This window comes from Zeugodacus cucurbitae, chromosome 4 (assembly GCF_028554725.1).
Source record: "Zeugodacus cucurbitae isolate PBARC_wt_2022May chromosome 4, idZeuCucr1.2, whole genome shotgun sequence".
Lineage (NCBI taxonomy): Eukaryota > Metazoa > Arthropoda > Insecta > Diptera > Tephritidae > Zeugodacus > Zeugodacus cucurbitae.
In genome coordinates this window covers 72323264-72342730 of record NC_071669.1, presented here as the reverse complement: position 1 = coordinate 72342730, position 19467 = coordinate 72323264, and the positions used below count along the sequence as shown (strand labels likewise).

The 19467-nt window shown below is 35.6% G+C and overlaps 1 protein-coding gene across 1 annotated transcript in view; it reads left to right on the top strand.

Moving 5' to 3' along the window:
- Positions 1 to 1070: 1070 nt before the first annotated feature.
- LOC105211973 (formin-J) overlaps positions 1071 to 19467 on the top strand; it is a 60807-nt gene continuing 42410 nt past the window's right edge. Inside the window, exon 1 of the mRNA XM_011183692.3 lies at positions 1071 to 2288. The gene's annotated coding sequence lies outside the window, so the exon portion shown is untranslated. The remainder of the gene's footprint in view (positions 2289 to 19467) is intronic.

Below are 19467 nucleotides of genomic sequence, written 5' to 3'. Positions count from 1 at the left end.
ATCGGCTGTTACCGTTGTAAACTCGAAACTAATAAATAAGTAACCCTTCGTTCTATTTGATTTTGTGCTCCTCTTTTAAAGGACCCTTTAACCAAACCTCGAATTGCTATTCCCAAAATTCATATCTAATAACAATTGATTCTTCGTGACTACCAGGTAGCTAAACATAGTAACGGATCATGACATCCTTTGTTCTATCCTAAAACAACAATGTCAACTTTTGCGAAAAATACTAAAACGTGAAGGGTTCGATGCCATTTACTTGGAGCGTTCGAGCGAATACTGAAAAAAAAATCAATTGACTTCGGAAATTAACATTTTTCAACGATTTGTTAATCGGCGACTATTTTGGCTAGCGTTTATTGTTCTGGGAGTATTTAAAATACCAGTTGGTGATAATAGAAGATGAAAGAAAATCTTGGTAGAAGAGTTGGAACAAGTGTTGGTTCACTTTATAACTTTGAGCCAGTCCCAGGAGTGATACGTATCATTCATCGTTCCACCTTCCTTCCTTCAGTAATGTATTGTTAACTTTAAATATGGTGGGAGAAATGTTGTTTCAGTAGCGAAGTATTTTGCTGCAAACAGAAAATAATGAACGAGTGTGGCTCACACTCAACTAGCCCTTGCGTTAAACCTTTGAAACGCTTAGACTGTGAAATTTCTGAGCTCAGTGTAACAGAGGCACTTCCACAGTTGATCGAGAGCATGCGAACGTTGTTGATTCTTGACACCACAAGACAACTAAACAACTAAAGCTGATTACTTTGCGGTCTCTGTTGTGTGCGCTCTGAGCGCGAAACTGAGCATTCTATGTGTGGAGCAAAGAAACAGCACGTCGGAGTGTTAGTTCTGCCCGAACAGAATTGGCTATGGAATGAAACACGCGCCAAACGAAAACTCACACACACAAGCCTACATACAAACACGCCAAGTGCAGTGGAGTTGGCTCTATTGAAGCAGTATAGTATTTCCGTTTGGCACACACACACACACATCGCTAGCTTAGCGCGATCAACAAGTGTGTTCGTGCATTCTGTCTGAGGCGTTCAGTAGACAGGCGTTTGATTCGCAACGTTTAGTTTCTCACGAGCGGTCTTTTGGTTAAAACGTTGCTTTCTTGTCGGGTGGATGGTGGCGCATGCGCACAACACTTCATCACTGATCCATTGGGATTTATAAATACATATAAAGTGAACAAAAACAAAAACAAATACAAGTAATAATAATAATTGTAATCGACTAGTTTGTGCCATTCATAAATCTTGATTAATAAACGAAATTGAAAACGAATGCATCTGTGCACTAACGTACAAACATACTCACTTGCGATATATATATATTATATATTATATAAATATCTACGACTTTAATATAATTGTGTTCAGTTGAAAATTCAGTGCCAAAGAGTTAATAAATCGAATTGTTGGAGTTTATAATTTAAGAATCTTTAAAGAAGCTGACTTTTTTTGTTGTTGAATGTTGAATGCAATTTTCGTATTTTCATTTGTGAGCAAACACCAACAGCTGTTAGTGCTGCCTACACCGTACGCGAGAAGTTTTACGGCTCACCTGGTGGGTGGCAGTGTAAAAACGAAAGGTGGAGAGCACAACAACGGAAAATACTGGTTAGAATTGAAAACATTTGTGCATTAAAAACTAAAAACAAATACAAAAACAGAAACAAAAACAAATATATGTACGTGCATCTAATTCTTCAAGACGTTTAGCAAATAAAAAGCGAGGCAATCTGAAAAACTGGTAGCGAAAACTAGAATTTCTGTGACATTTTTTTATGTGCAACAAAAAGTCACACAAAGCCATACATACATACATATGTGTTTAAATAAGTGCAATTGAAGAAAATATTTGCAAATCGATTTAGTCCAAAGTAAGAAGTAATTAACAAATTGCAGTGACTTTGAAGGAGAATTTCGCGCGCGCGTGTGTGTGCGCGCAGCTTAGAACATCACAAGTGCAGTTAATGCATTGAGCAAACAAAACAATTGCTTCATACATACAGATATACATACTCGTATATGCTTGAGATAGCGACGCGTGTGCGCGTCAAAGTGAAAATATTTGCAGTGAAACGCGATTCTGCGTCAACTATTTGTGCGCCAACTTGCAGCATTTGCACTTCCGCTCCACGCGACACCGCAACGCCGCACCGTCAGAAGAACACTCAGCCGCGACGCCCACCTGTTTTGCCGTTCAGTTGCGCCCTCATACATACACATACATATTTTTGAAGGCGAACGAAGCTTGGTCTGCCGTCTATTGGCACGGTATGTATTTACACACAAGTACGAGTATATTCACATTGGTGCGTGTACACAATCGCATTTGCTTTTGATATCGACGAAAAAAAAAATAAAATTAGAAAAATATCCAGTTATCACACTTAATTGAATTTTGCCAAGTGCTAAGTTATCAGATCAGCTGAGAAAATGTTGAAAAAATACATACGGTATGCAAATATGTACTTATGGCTCGCTTAATGTCATGCTAAACACTGGCAATTGCTTTCATAAACATGCAAATGTATTACAGGGTGTATCGATAGCAGGTTCATACTTTGTTTATTGTTATTGTTTAATTTTATTAATTTAATTTTAATTTTAACTTTATTATACGGTGGAACTTCCATAACTCGAACTTCTATTACTCGAAGATTTCTATAACTCGAACTTTTGAACTGGCAATAGCGTTTAGAAATCAAATTTCCTTCCATAACTTGAACTGCTATTACTCGAAGTTCTCCATAACTCGAACACTTGAATTAGCAATAGAAGTCAAATTTCATACAAATTTTCTTCCATAAATCGAACTTTTCGACAAGGGCATAATACAAAATTTAAAATTTTAGTATCGAGGCAGAATCTTAAAAGAGTCTCTCTATATCGTAGGGAGGCGAACAAAAAAGTATGATATTGCACTTATGGATTGCATAAATCATGTAATAAAGGCATAGGATACAGACGTCAAGGGCCAAAAAATAGCAAACTGCAGAAAAAACAAAATTACAGAATCCATGTTTTAACGTACGAACACAAAACTTTATTGGAAGTAAATAAATAAAACTAGGAATAAATCTATATTTTACAGCTTTTTCAGAAATTGTATATTTTAAAGAAAAAACATTAACTAAGTCTCTCTATTTTATTTTTATTTTATTTCATTTCATTTCATTTCATTTCATTTCATTTCATTTCATTTCATTTCATTTCATTTCATTTCATTTCATTTTATTTTATTTTATTTTATTTTATTTTATTTTATTTTATTTTATTTTATTTTATTTTATTTTATTTTATTTTATTTTATTTTATTTTATTTTATTTTATTTTATTTTATTTTATTTTATTTTATTTTATTTTATTTTATTTTATTTTATTTTATTTTATTTTATTTTATTTTATTTTATTTTATTTTATTTTATTTTATTTTATTTTATTTTATTTTATTTTATTTTATTTTATTTTATTTTATTTTATTTTATTTTATTTTATTTTATTTTATTTTATTTTATTTTATTTTATTTTATTTTATTTTATTTTGTTTTATTTTATGTGCTATAGTGTTAATAGCTTTTGGACCTTTTAGCAATCCCTTTTTGTAGATGATTGTATAAACTGCACGATGATTATATTGTTTTGGAATTACAAGAATATACTTTTTCAAAGTTTCAGTCCTTAACAATGTCTGTAAAAAGTACTTGGTAGAGCTTCCAAAGTCTATAACACCAAAGTGAAGTTCTTGAACATAAGTCTTTTAAAACTATAGTCGAAGCTCTAAAGAATGAAAGCTGCTCGAAGCATTAAGTTTTCCATGAATAAAATTGTAGGTATGAAATTATTTAAATATTCATGTGAAAAACTAGAGAAAAGAGTAGTGCTGAAACTCCAAAAGGCACACACCACAGACACATCCTAATCATTTGAGTGCCCATTAAGTGGCATATGAGCTCTAATAACACAATTATATACACACACATACACACACACCCATTAAGTAGCCAAATCGTCCGGCAGATAAAATGCTCAAATTCAAGCACTCAAGTGCTTGTGCCTGTGAAATTAAGTGTATTGATTACTTAAATACAATTACGATGTAGTAGGCACTTGTACACTTATGTATGATATAACGCATGCACTTCATAATCAATTGGCAAACATTTCTATTATCGCTCATAGTACATACATACATACATATGCAAATATATAGATAGATATTCTTAGATCTGGTAAATATTTACACATTTTGATGGACGTAAGAAGTGTTTGCAAAAAATAAAAATTTCGTCTTTTTGCTACAAAAATTCGTGACTATTAGAGGCGAGCAAAATTAAATAAATATGGTAAAGCACGCGAGGAATCGCATTGATTTGAACCAAGTGGAGTCAACACATGAGAGTAGGCAATCAATATTTGAAGCGATTTGTGTGCGTTTATACTGAAGAGACCACCAACAAGTGCAGATAGCTGAGAAGAGCAGGCAACAAACACATGAAATGATAAGAGAGCAAGCCAGAGGGATATAAATGTTCGTATGCGCGTATATTTATCGCTCTAGCTATGTCAGCATGAAAAGTGGAACTCTTGAGCTAGACATTTATTTGATTAAGCCCAACGATAAGACTTTGCGGCGATTTTTTGTTTACAACGCCACTATTTGTGTGGCATAATTACACTTTTATAGGGAAAAAAATATTCCAATATAGTATCTAACGATTAAAAAGCGCTAAACGCTGCTTAATCGCTTGATAACCCTAAAAGCTGCGCCGTTTGCACACACACATACATATCTATATATTTCCACAAAAATCAATATGAAATATTTGTCTTACTTTCGATTGCAAGCGCAGCTGAAATCTCGTTTTCCACTATGCATTCGCTTTGCTCTTAATTCAATAAATATATATGTGGTTTCGAACACAGAAGAAGGCAAACAAGCGCATAAATTAACCAAAGCTGTGATTACTGGCTGCCAACGAGCGATGAAAAAAAAAAACAAACGAAAAAGCGTAAAAAAGTCAAATGAAGGCAAAAAATCCAAAAAACAATTTCTAATGTTCGCGCGTTGTACAGCTAGACGCTGAAAAAATCAAAGAAGTTAACACGAAAGTTAACAGGAATTCTCAGAATGTGTCTTTGATGCTCTTGCCGCCGGCATAAATCAACTTGCAGTGCTTTTCCAAGTCAACAACAAGCGGTAAGCTTGGCAAACATAGCTCGGCAAAGCGCAAAAAATTCGCATAAATTCATACAAACACCACAAACACACACACACTCATGTAAGCTTATGTGTCAATGTGTATAGGGGGTACCTGCTGAAGGATACGCTGCTATAAGCAACAACAACAACAATCGGCTGTTGTCAGAAATGCTAGAAATGAATAAGAACTTTTTTGGTCTCTCTATTTCCTCTTTAGGCTCACCTTCGCGTAATTAATGTCAGGTGTTGTTGTTGTTGTTGTTGCACACCCGTGCGCTTAATCCACGCAAACGCCTAATTTCAGCGGTTAAATTCAGATTTTTTGGCACATTCATTTGAATTTCGAATTTGAAATTTGAAAATGGTTTTCAAATGGCAAAGTGGCAACGGCGGCTGCCGTTTCTTTCACTTCACCAAATGGCCGCGACGCAGACACGCTTTATCGCCTCGAATCGATCGTATGTAGGCTCAGAAACAGTTAAAAGCTGCCAAAACTGTCTAATTCGAGCCATATACATACATATAATATGACAGCGACAACAACAACAAACACACGCACACACTTTGTTGGCAAACACTCAACAACGGACAGACAACGGTTCAACAACAATCGGTAATCGGCAATTGTTGTTTTCGGTTCTGCCACTTACGCACACTCACACACACACACACACAACCCTCAAAGTCACTTGCCAAATATGGTGGAGTTGCTATTAGCGTTTTTTGTTAGCTAGTGTTGCTTTTTGTTGTTGTTGCTTGTATATGTCGTGTTTGTTTGTCAGCGAAACTTTCTGCTTTTGTCAATTTGCCGATTTTAAAAAGGAAATACATGTTTTGGCGAAAAAAGTGCCTGCAAAAAGGCAGATCATCCATCAGTGTGTGTGTGTGTGTATCTAACGGTGTTGTTGTGTTGTTGAAAGTGTTGCAAAATTAATATTAAATTTCTTTGTTTCTCTATCACCTATCTATGGGTAGTCTTCAAAGTAATGATTCCGCGTCAATGTTGCAATCAAATGTCAATAAAACACAAAAAAATCATACAGTCAGCCACGAAACTCAGCGCACACGCGATCATCAAACATCAGCACTTTCATTGAAGTTGAGCTCAATATTATTTGATTCGCAATATTTTGAATTCGGCATTGATTTTGTAATTTCTTTCATGATTATGTCTTACTATTTTTAGTGTTGCCACCTATATTAATTAAGAAAAATATATTTAATTACATTATTTGAATTTTAAATACAAAATAAACTTTTTGAGTGCTTAAAAATATTTTCGATAGAGTTGCCACATTTTTAGAAACTTGAAAACGCAATGAAAAAGGAAGTTGAAATGCATATTTGAGTTATCATAAGGTATATGAGATTGGGTGAGGTTAAGTGGTTGTCTATCGACGCACCGAGGCCTTTGGGAGACCCATTGTGACACCACCTGGAATCATATTGTGGGCTTGATGAAATTAAATAACTTCTGTCACATCATGGATCAAACCGCGTCCGATAGTTGGGATTGTTTTCATATGCAGAGCCTTACATCCGCGTAGAGGGTGAGTTATAGTCTTTTCTTCTTCCACTTCTTGGCAGCTTCTGCAGTAAACATAAAAATGTGTCTCGAGTCTGCTGGAGTGCCTCCCAATCAGACAGCGACCTGTTAACACCCCTACTAGGGTGCTTATGTCATTCCTTTTAAATTTCAATAGTCGGCATGTGGAGCTCTTATTCTACTCAGGTCATGTTTGTCTGCTTGTTAAGCAGATCAGGAATTGTTTCCACCTAGACTCGGCTATTTCCTTAACATGTTTGTCGATTATATATCAGATCCAGAGGTATGTAATAATAATTTCCATAATAGTGATTTTCTGTGGAGTTGCCACCATCTAAAATAACCCAACCCTGTTTATACAAGGCAATCTTTCGTGGGATTGGAGATTCCAATTGTCAAAAATTTCATTGCTTACTTTGTCTGTAGGTTAGGCGTGTTTTTATCCTTGGCGATTGATGGCCCAACATCCATATTTTCCAAAGATAGCTCCATATAATCTTTTCCTATTTTCAAAAATATAGAGAATCTTAAAAGACCGTCGTTTTACGAGCATACGAGAAATCGTTGAAAGACTATTCCAAAAATCGAATTTGAGAAGTATTTCGACGATTCTAAGAATCCCTGTCATAAGTGCAAAATAACGAATGGGAACTTATTTGAAGACGACAACAATAAAGTAGATGATTGAATAAATACTTTTTTCAAAAAACGAAAATGGCCGTTACTTTTGAACATACCTAGTAGTTGTAAGTTTTTCATGAAAGAGATACAAAAGAGAGTTGCCTCTGAAGGCGTTAGAAAGAGTGGTTTTATTTGGAAAATATTTTTATCACAAATACAAGCTCTCTTAGGAATTCCATTTCATAATCCATATTTTATTAGCTCAATCAACTTACTTGACTATTTTCGAAGTTGAGTCACGGAATTTGTAGTAAACATTTGCATAAAAATATATCCACATATATATGTACTTGGTATTAGCGCCACCTGAATGCGCCTGCGTATAAAATCATTCACCCACTTGCCTCCAAAACCATTCTTATTTATATTTCAATATTGATCCTTTCGCGGTTAATCAATCAAAATAGAGTCTAAATTTAAACTGGCACTTAAAATACCTCGGTTATTATCGTATGCAAAAAGGAGAATAATATTTATTCTATATTATTGTTATTGTTATTCTTTCTGTGGAAGTCTGCAACATTTCATTTGTACACTGTGAGTTTGGTGTTTTGAAATATGCACATACAAAGAGTACATAATAAATGCGCGATCGTGCCATCTAGCATAGCATAGCACTTAGTAGTTCGTAAACAGAGACAATTAGTTAGTATGCAAATCAGCGCTTGAACAATTCATTCAAAACTTTATTTGTTGTACAACAATAAATGCGGCAAATAAATTACGCTATTATATGAGTTGGGTTTAAAGAGACGCGAGGCAAAGTTAAGTGCACTATGAATGTGTGTGTGTGAATTTGTATCAATATTCCTGAACAATAATTGCAGCGGCGACCACGAGGGGCCACACGAACGCGAGCACGAAGAAGCGACGCATTGCAGCCAACACAAGAGAACAATAACAACGGTTAGCGTGAATGCACTTGAAGAAAAATATTTAAATGCAAATTTTGTAAACCGTTACATTCTTTAAAAAAATTATTAAACAGACGATTATGAGCACGCCATGCACACATTGATAATGGACAAAAGATATTTTTTTTTCTTCAAGTGTATTTTCTTGCATTTGCATCATGAAGGAATTGTAGGGTGATTTCAAGAATAAAATAAATGTCTACTGCGCTGCGCACCCGCTTACCTACAGACGTGTCGAAATGTTTAAATTGTACGAACCGCAAAGCAGTCAAGCCGCGCCACGCAGAAGAAGACAAAAGTGGCAATGAATTGAGTCCAAAAGAAAAAAAAAACAGATTTTGTATTGAAAATAAAAATTAAAAATTAATTCACACACACACACGCACACATGCTGTACATCTGTATGTATGTAAACAGAACCACAGTGGGTGTTAATGTGATTGCTGATTGCACGCTTGTTACTATTGTTGCTCGTATTGTTGTTGTTGTTACTTCTGCCGAAACCCACACAAAATCAGCCACCGACACGGCTTCTTTGCCATTGCGCTACGTAGTGCCAACTGACAAACAGACAAATTTTGCAAACAGGAAAAAATTGTGGTGTGTGGTGAAACCTACAACAATAAGAACCAACGAGTAGAAGCGCGCAAATAAATGAAACCAGCAGCTCAATAAAATAATAATAAAATTAATAGCGCTTACGTACTGACTTACGTCTACTTGTACGTATGTAGATATGCAAGTACACGTTTACAAGTTTCCACATACAAACACAAACACACACACATATGTATATACATTCTCATGCATACATACATACATACATACACATACAAGTGTTTATATTTACTTGGCGTTCACGTTTAACGCCTTGAGTCTGGGTGCTCATCAAATCACCATAAATCAGTTAATTTAAATTTTGATTTCGCATTCGGGAGCGTGTAACGCGCTTACCATTCGTACTAAATTAATATTGATGCATTGTGTACACAATTTCGTATATTCACTTCCACATGTATGTATGTATGTATGTATGTATTTTATATATATTTTTTCTTTTTTCTTAAGAGTTCTTACATATTTTTATGGTAGCGGAAAAGATTACCATTAATGTGGTTGTGTGCATTACCATTAATGTGGTTGTGTGCATTTATAGATTTTTTTACGCTCCTAATGAAATATTCTCAATATCGACCTTCATCTATTTTGGTACGTTTGCTGCCTCAAGTTTGGGAGCATTCACTTTGTAGTTACCTTTCTCATTGGCAACTTCTCAAATATTGCTTATTTAGGATAAGGAGACATATTCAGAAAAAAACTGTAAAAAGATTCAGTCAAAATGTTTAATTTTTTTGGCAAATAGGTTAGGAATCAGACCCAGTTCTCTTGCATATAATGACACTTATATTGCATTTGTTTTACAGAGATCCTACTTCACCTTCTCTGTATCTACCGCCTCCACATATTTGATGAATTTTAATGGAAGCTTTTAAAGTTTAAAATTGCTTGCGGATGTGGGACCACTTACTGAGAAGCAGATGTCGCACTACGTTCCTCCGAGTATTTGTCAGAAATTTCTAGTTGTCCTAGTTGTCAGTATATCTATACAACTGGACGAATTGTAGGAAAGTAAAGATGAATATTGTTTTTTGAGTTTTGCATGTTATAATGTCCTCTTCCTATGTTTCTCTTATTTCGAAAAGATTCCCGATATTACCAGTAATCTTAAGATATGGGGAGTGCTTCCAAGAGTTCATTTCTAAAGCATCGGTCTTGGAACCTTGCATGTATACTAATCATTAGTATTAAAAAACCCGAAAACGATACTGGAATTTTCAACGGAAATAGCGGTTTAAATAGTCTCGAAGAAATCGTTAATTAATTAGTCTTTTTTTAGAAATATTAATTTTTCTTTGACATAAGTTCCACTATTTCACTATTATATATATAATACTTCTATACAAATCAGATTCAATTACAGCTACCAACTGATTAGACAAACCAAGATCCCCCACCCTAGTATGAGCTTCTTTAAATGTACATAGCTTCGATATTTTTAATTAGGAAATAATTGTTGCTTACGACAAAGGCAACACCTCAACTCAACTTGAGCTGAATTTCGAATTTCCCACACAGATGAGTCGAGTCGAGGGAATCATCTATGGCCAGTAAACGCTGAGAACAAACCGAAAATAAATGAAATCAATAACAACTATTCGGACCACACTCGGTCACTGCCTTCGCAGCCACAATAGTACGAAATCAATCATTAATATATACTTTTGCGTGTCATTTATTGACTTTGAGGCACACGTTTCCAGCTGCCACTTTTGTTCTATACTTTACGTTGTTTTTGTTGTTTGCATGTGGGTATGTGTGTTCTTAAGCCATTTTTGTTACACTTGTATTTTTATAATTTTGTATTTTTTTTGTTGTTGTTTCACTTGCGTTCATGTGGAAAGCCTTGCCATTTTTGGCAACCTGCTCCGATCCGTAGCAGCGGCAACTGCGGCTCAGCTGGTGGCGACTTCCATTCAACCGCGCGCATAGGAAGCATTTCTGCTTTGTTACTTACAAACAAACCCCTTCAGCGCGCCTCACCTCACCTTGCGCCGTAACAGCTCCATATTTAAGTTGAACACATATCGCTAAATTGCTAGAAACGCTCACGGCTCGACAGTTGCTTTTTGTTGTTGATGTTGTAAGTGCTGGTCGTTAACACGTTGTGCGCCACACGGCTGATTGATGTTTGCACATACTGCGTTGTAATTAAAATAAAATCATTGATGAGCAAAATGAAAAATAGACTGAATAGACTGAAATGAAACAACATTATTTCAACTCACACACACACAAACAAACATTTTGAGGTAATTATTTCCTATTTAATATATGATCAGAATTCATCCGAATATGTATGTATATGTGTGTGTCTGTGTTCATGTAAATATTTGTGCAGCTTGTTAAATTCAACTTGTTAACGGTTTGCTTGTCAATTGTTGTAGCAGCTCGTCATTTGGCGGCATTTCCGGTTCTATGGCACTTTTAAGGAGCATCTCTACAGCTGTTAGTTTCGCTCGTGGCAATATTTCTGTAACCAGTTTCTAAGTTAGACTTAATTCCATGGAAATTTGCTTTAATAGTTGGCTTGTTGAGTTTGCTTTCGAAATAATGAGTCGATTTAATGAAGACTACTTGCATGAGTTGTAGAGGTATGTTAAAGCTAATTTGTGCTGAATGTGAGAATTCCTTTCTTAGAGTTTTGTACATAGCTATTAGATGTCTCTAGGGTCAAGCACTGGTCGATTAAATCGATTTTTTTTTTATATCGGTCTTGGACATTTGTGTCAACATTAATCCAACAAAATATTTGTAGAGATCTGTTTGCATCCCAAACTTATTCTCAACTGAAAATGTCACTTTTTGAGCCGAATTCTCGACATTTGCGTCGACAACTTGCAAAGTTGTAGACCTAATATTTTAAAGGATTTTTAACTATTTTATATTTCTTATTGGTTTAACTTATATTTGAGAATAAAATTATGTCATTAAGTGGTATCTGGGAAAGAGAGTTTTGTATTCATAATTTGTCGAGTAGTCTTTGAAAATATTAATTTTATAAATTTTTAATGCTTAAGTGAAATATCTACTAATCGGAATCAGAAACAACCACTCATTCAAACAAAACTCACTTTATAAATGAGTAAATTTCTACCTCTCCAGATTCAATTATTAACATTTTTTATTATTCTAAGCCACAACTAAAAAGCTTTAAAAATAATTTATGCGAACTCTATACAGTTATAAAAGTTTTCCAACGCATAGAATTATTTAAGCAGTATATTTACATACATACAAATATATATGTATACCATACTCAATAGATTCCAAAAAATACCTTTTAACGACCCTTTGTTTACACCCATTACAAAATTAGCTGAACATTTGGCGGCTTTCGATTTCCCCTCACTCACAATTAATGTCAGTTTAAACGGCAAACGAGATTATCTATTACCAGCAAAAAAGAATTGGGCTCACTCGCTTACGAGTCAAAGCCCGCGTTAAAGCCCGAATAAACAAATTGCCAAGAGTTGAAACAAACAAATCACTCAAAATAAATAATTACAAATTGAGCTTAGCAAAACAACAACAAAAAACAATAAACTAAGCCGTCATAAACAATTTATATTAACTTTCCGGCACTTTGCATTTAGACCTTTGCTGCCATCAAACACACACACACACATAAGGGTCTATATGTATGAGTATTACTGTGAATTATAGCTGTCAATTTGTCAGCAGATTTTTAGGCAATGCACTACCTGTGTACTTGTTGTTATTATTATTATGTTGTTACTATTCTGCGCTGGCTGTATAATAGTATTTATGTAGTCAAAGTGAGAAGTAAATAAATAACAAAATAAAGAATATTAAAATGTTAAGAGCACATTTAAAAGCTTTAAAGAACAAAATAACTACTTAACGGCATAATGAGTCATTAAATGTGAGTATGCCAGTTCGATAATCACTAAAGGTCTATTTATCTTAAGCCCTGTTTATGTACATATTTGCAGTAAGTAAGCCTTCTAAGAACCAAATTAAGAAGTTCCCCAACGCTTTGCTAATATTATGCTAATGTGTTGCTCGAACAGATTAATCAATAAAGCGCCTAATAGTTACATTAATAACACATAATTTTTTTTTGTTTTTGCTCAGGGCGCTGATTTTCAACCAATTACCACTGTGAAACGCTTCAATTTGTGGTACAACTATGTAAATATGTTATTTAAAGTAACTGCGTGTAACCACAAGGGCGCGCATATTTTGTAATATTTAACTACACTTCATTGTTTTATTTTCTATGCAAAAAGACCTGACACAACAACAACAACAACCAAATGCACAACCTTCGCGCTTTATCGCTTTAGCCACGGTCTTTACCCACTCGCAGTGCCTGTGTAGTCTTCGGCTTGCGAAATGCGCAATTTTTTTTTACCTTTTTGTTTTTTGACATTTAATTTGTGGTTTTTCGACGTTTTCGTCAAACTTTAATAAAACGGTTTGCATTGTTAGCTTCTTTATTTTATTACCCATTTGTTTCTGGTCTATAGTTTTATTGCCCCATACTTTAAACTTGAACATGAGAGCGCGAAAAAAAATTAATTACTTTAAATACAATACATATGCACATCTTTATTTCAAAAATATCCCAGTAGGTAAATTTACTTGGCATTTATTAATCAAATTCAACTTCACAACAACAAAAAATATGAACAAGTGATTGGACAACAGTGAAACTTGAGGCTGAGGAGAAATCATGATTTTTTCTTAAGTTTTCTAATGCTATAAAATGCTATAAAAATCTTATTATAATGAATTTAATGACAATCCCATGGTTTTGTCTAAAAAAGACTTTTTGACAGTAAGTTTGCTTGCAATAATTTTAGGTGGTACTTCTGATCAGATCTCTTGGAAACTAATCTTATAAATAAAATTTGCTTCCGCCTTCATTGCTGGGCAATTTTTAAGATACATATCTATATATATTTACATATCTTATATATTTATCTTTGTTTTTGTTATGCGGGAGGGTTATGACTTTTCGACATTAGCTGCTAGAGCAACCTTAAACTTTTGCAAATTAATCGCAAAACTTTGAAAAAAAAAACATATATAATACATAAACTTCGAATTTTGAACGCTCAATACTGAACTAATTAATTTAATGTGTCAAGTGATAACATTTTTTTGTTTTTGAGTATTTTGTTTGCGTTCAATTTCGGTTTAACAAGCTCTGCGCGAATTTGCAAAACCACTTTTCGATGATTCGCCGCGGCTTTAAGTGCTTATTACAATTATTTATGCCTACACATTGAACGACCGTTTTGAAAGTGTGAATATCGTTATTGTTGTCGCATAATTAGTAATTGGGGATTTTCGGCACTTTGCAAGTACGAGCACCATTAAGATTAGACAATTGAATGAGTCGAATTGGGAGACTTTAAAAATTGTCAAAGGCTTTGTAGGTAGATGTTCATACAACATTACATATTATATGTATGTATGTATGTGTTTAAGAATATATGTAATTACAAACATACATACATATAATTTAAGTATATCTGTAATAAAAAAGTGTATTTACATTTACATACATTTGTACATATGTAAGTCCATATAAGCTCAACACCAATTGCAACATTGCAAGCGCAACTGCATATTCACATAAATACCGGAAGCAACAATTCACTTTAACTCCTCTTTACACACATACATACAAATAAAGCACAAATGTACAGTGGAAATTGAACATAAACATGTATGTATGTAGGTAAAAACTGGAACGAATTAAGGGGAACAAACACGGAAGACCCAAATTTGTGTGCCACTTTAACCATTTGGAGTCTATGTAAATCCTCCACAAAATCAAGAGAATCGAAATCAATTTGCAATGACCATAAATAAACGAGTACTTGAACTACAAAATTCCATTGTCTCTATTTTCTTCTTTTTCCAACGCGTTGGAATTTATTAAAAAATACACATGGAAGTCGAGTTGGCATAGGCAGTCGGCGGGCATTACTTTGTTATGGCAGGCAATGCGGTTAAGGAGAATCTCAGCGACATTTCATTAATGGAGTCAAAAGTGGCGAGTTACGAGCCAAACGTACCCGGCACGCAGTCAATGCGCAGCAAACGATCTGAACTTCAACCGTCGCACACACACACACATTTGGGGCATGCAACGCCTAGAGCTCAGCAGAATGGCAGTGAGGCACAATTTAATTAAAATCAATTTGAATGGAAAACAAATTTATGACTTGGACGAGCAAGTGATCAATTAAAAGTGGGAGATATTAGATGTTACAAACGCACAAACAGATTGTATGTACATATGTATGTGTCTCTAGCCTAGAAGGGATTGAAATTATATTTTTAGCAATATGGTATACATGCATTGATAAGCTCTATTTTTCTTAAGTATAGGTGTCTTAAGTCTTATAAAGGTAGCCTTTACTTTATGAACAATGCAATGAATTGGTTCAGGTAATATCCTCTTATAACAGAACAGTGCAAAATTTGGGATGGCTGCACTTTCATGGTGGATTACTTTTTATTAATCCTTATAAATGCTGAAGGAGTCAAAGGCTATCTCAAAATCGTTTGAGAAGTGCATAATATTGGATGGGAACTATTTTGAAGGCGACAACATTACCATAGACGAATATTATTATTAATATAAATATTAAAAAAAAAACGAAAATTCCCGTTATTTTTTGAACGCACCTCGTATTATAGAAATAATCACTAAAAGAATAGGTTAATTATTATATTTTTCTTAAAACTATTGAAAAATATTCTGCGCAATTTCTTGGGTAAACATTTAGTTTTCTCGCCGAAGAACAAACGCCAATTGAAAAACGTCAACTAGAAGGTTATAAATTCATCAACAATTTTGGTGCGGAATTGAATTAATTAAAATTTCCAGCAATTTGTCATGAATTTGCCTGCCCATTTGATTGAAAAGTTTACAAAATATTTTTACGTGCCTCCATATGCGTGTGTGTGTTTGTAAATGTATGTGATTGGCGTTGCAACCGTTTAGCCGGTTATAGCCGAATCGACGATAGTGCGCCACCTGTGTCTCTCCTTCGCAGTTCGGCGCCAGTTGGAGATCCCAAGTATAACCAGGTCGCTCTCCACCTGGTCCCTCCAACGGAGTGGAGGCCTTCCCCTTCCTCGGCTTCCTCCGGCGGGTACTGCATCGAACACTTTCAGGGCTGGAGTGTTTTCGTCCATTCGGACAACATGACCTAGCCAGCGTAGCCGCTGTCTTTTTATTCGCTGAACTATGTCAATGTCGTCGTATAACTCGTACAGCTCATCGTTCCATCGTCTGCGGTATTCGCCGTTGCCAATGTTCTGAGGACCATAAATCTTGCGCAAAATTTTCCTCTCGAAAACTCCTAGTGTCGTCTCATCTGATGTTGACATCGTCCAAGCTTCTGCACCGTAAAGCAGGACGGGAATGATAAGCGACTTGTAGAGCTTGATTTTGGTTCGTCGAGAGAGGACTTTACTGTTCAATTGCCTACTCAGTCCAAAGTAGCACCTGTTGGCAAGAGTTATTCTGCGCTGGATTTCGAGGCTGACATTGTTCGTGTTGTTGATGCTGGTTCCCAGGTATACGAAATTATCTACGACCTCGAAGTTATGACTGTCAACAGTGACGTGGGAGCCAAGACGCGAATGCGCCGACTGTTTGTTTGATGACAGGAGATATTTCGTCTTGTCCTCATTCACCTCCAGACCCATTCGCTTCGCCTCCTTATCCATGCGGGAAAAAGCAGAACAAACGGCGCGGTTGTTGCTTCCGATGATATCAATATCATCGGCGTACGCCAGGAGCTGTACACTCTTGTAGAAGATTGTACCTTCTCGGTTTAGCTCTGCAGCTCTTATAATTTTTTCCAGCATCAGGTTAAAGAAGTCGCACGATAGAGAGTCACCTTGTCTGAAACCTCGTTTGGTATCGAACGGCTCGGAGAGGTCCTTCCCAATCATGACGGAGCTTTTGGTGTTGCTCAACGTCAATTTACACAGCCGTATTAGTTTTGCGGGGATACCAAATTCAGACATCGCGGCGTAAAGGCAACTCCTTTTCGTGCTGTCGAAAGCAGCTTTAAAATCGACAAAAAGGTGGTGTGTGTCGATCCTCTTTTCTCGGGTCTTTTCCAAGATTTGGCGCATGGTGAATATCTGGTCAGTTGTCGATTTTCCAGGTCTAAAGCCACACTGATAAGGTCCAATCAGTTTGTTGACGGTGGGCTTTAGTCTTTCACACAATACGCTCGATAGAACCTTGTATGCGATATTTAGGAGGCTGATCCCACGGTAATTGGCGCAGATTGTGGGATCTCCCTTTTTATGGATTGGGCAGAGCACACTGAGATTCCAATCGTCAGGCATGCTTTCTTCCGACCATATTCTGCAAAGAAGCTGATGCATGCACCTGTTTGTAAATAGAAAACTTTAAAAGAAGACCGAAGAAATATTGCCTCCTTGGCCTCCACTTGACCATAATTTATGCCACCCAAAACTCCTACAATTTAAGCATAAGTACATAATTGCTTTAATGAAATCAAGAATTCCAAAGGCACAAACGACCAACCACTGATTACCATTTGAAAAAAAGAAATAAAAAAAAATCAAATTTTTCGCCAACTTCCAATTGCTTATTATTTATGCTTTAATTGTTCTAAAGTAGGAATATGTGTGTGTAAAGCGACCTCAATGAGTTATTGACTGACGCCTTGTTTGGCGAAGTCAAAATATGCTTACACACTTACATACAGACATATTATAGAATTTTCGTTGACTTTTCTTTGAAAGGCAACAATGTGCGATTCGTTCGTGAAGGCAATACGGAGAAAAGGTCGTCGCCAAAAATGGGAGAAATGTTGCGCGTGCGTCACACCAGCGCACACACTCAATTTCATTCGTACGTAAGCACAATTGATGTGAACGTCATTGTAACGCATTAACGTCAAAACAAACGACAAATTATATACAAAAAAACACAACAACACAAACAACATACCTCAATAGCTGTGCTCAAACCTACACACACACACACTCACACACACAAATGTAGATAGCAATGCATTGCTGTAATATTTATTTATCAGCACAAGGTGCGTTCCTACTATGTACGTCTTCAAAAATTAACGCACGTCCGCGGATATCCGCAGCTCAGGCATCACAGCCACAAACGCAAACGCAAACTGAACAACAACAACAGCGACGGTTGCTCAATTCGATCGTCGTTTAACTGCCTCAATCTAAAAGTTATGCGCTTCTGATTGACTTCGCTGCCACTAAATTGTCATCTCAGCGCAACGCATGCCTCATCCTCAGCTGTTGGTGGGCCTAACGGTTATTGTCATAACGCTGTCAAAGCGCAAGACCAAATACCTCCAACGTACGTCTCCATATTGCCATTCCATTTTCGAGCGCTTTGCAACTGTTTCGCTTTAGCCTTTTGCAGTGTCTTTTATGGGTTCTTACTTTGTACTTAGCTAATTGTGGTATGTGTCCCAAATACTTATTGGTTTAAGCATTGTCATGGACATTTGGACTCGAAATGAGCTTTATTGTTGTATTTACATAGAGCAAATTCTTATTAAAATAATATGCTAGAAAGTAGCGCTTGTGGCTTAAAAATGTCTTCCAGCTGTCAACTGTTGATGTGCTAATATAAACATAGCCCTAATTTCCTTTTTTGCGACTTGCAGAGAAAATAATGACATAGCAAAAAAAAATTCAGAAAATTCTTTGTTCTGAAAACAAACAAAACCTTTTTTGCGAATTCTAAATAGAAAGAAAACAGTTGTTTTGATCTCTTAAGGAATGTCAGATTATACTATTATCTAAAATTCCATTTAATTTAGTTCAAAAATATATTTAGAGTTCGACGCCCACTATACATTTCCTAACAACATTGGAAAGAAATCGAAAATTGTAAAAGAAACGGCTAAAACATAGTATTAATGAAAAAACTTGTCATCTTTCTGTTTACAATTCATCTTCGCCTTTGAAGTAGATGAAGAAGAGACAATAGCACGCAGACATCGTAAAAAGTCGCAACCATCGATCGTTGTTTCCTCGATGATGTCGCGGATAAAACTTTTTGAGTTACATATTTAACTTTATCAAGAACAGAGGTTGGTTTCAAGAGGACAACATAGTGTTTAGTCTCGGTGGTTTCACAATGGGCACCCTAAAGGCCAAGATACGTTGACAGACAACCACTACACTTAATATAACGTGAAGTAAGCATAATTTGCTCTGTCTACGGTCGAACTATTCTCACTTCATCGCATTGAATTTTCCAGAAATATTCTTTTGCTGTTCTACACGCTCCTACTTGACTTCTTGAACTTCATGTCCGCATATGCTGTTATTACGTTCACTCAAAATCGCCAGGTATCTGCCTAGACTAAGTAATATAATACCTATAAGTACATACACAGGTTGGCAAAGTGGTACAATAAATCAAAATCGATGAAAATGTGCACTTCGTTGCGCACTCGCCGCATACCAGAAATT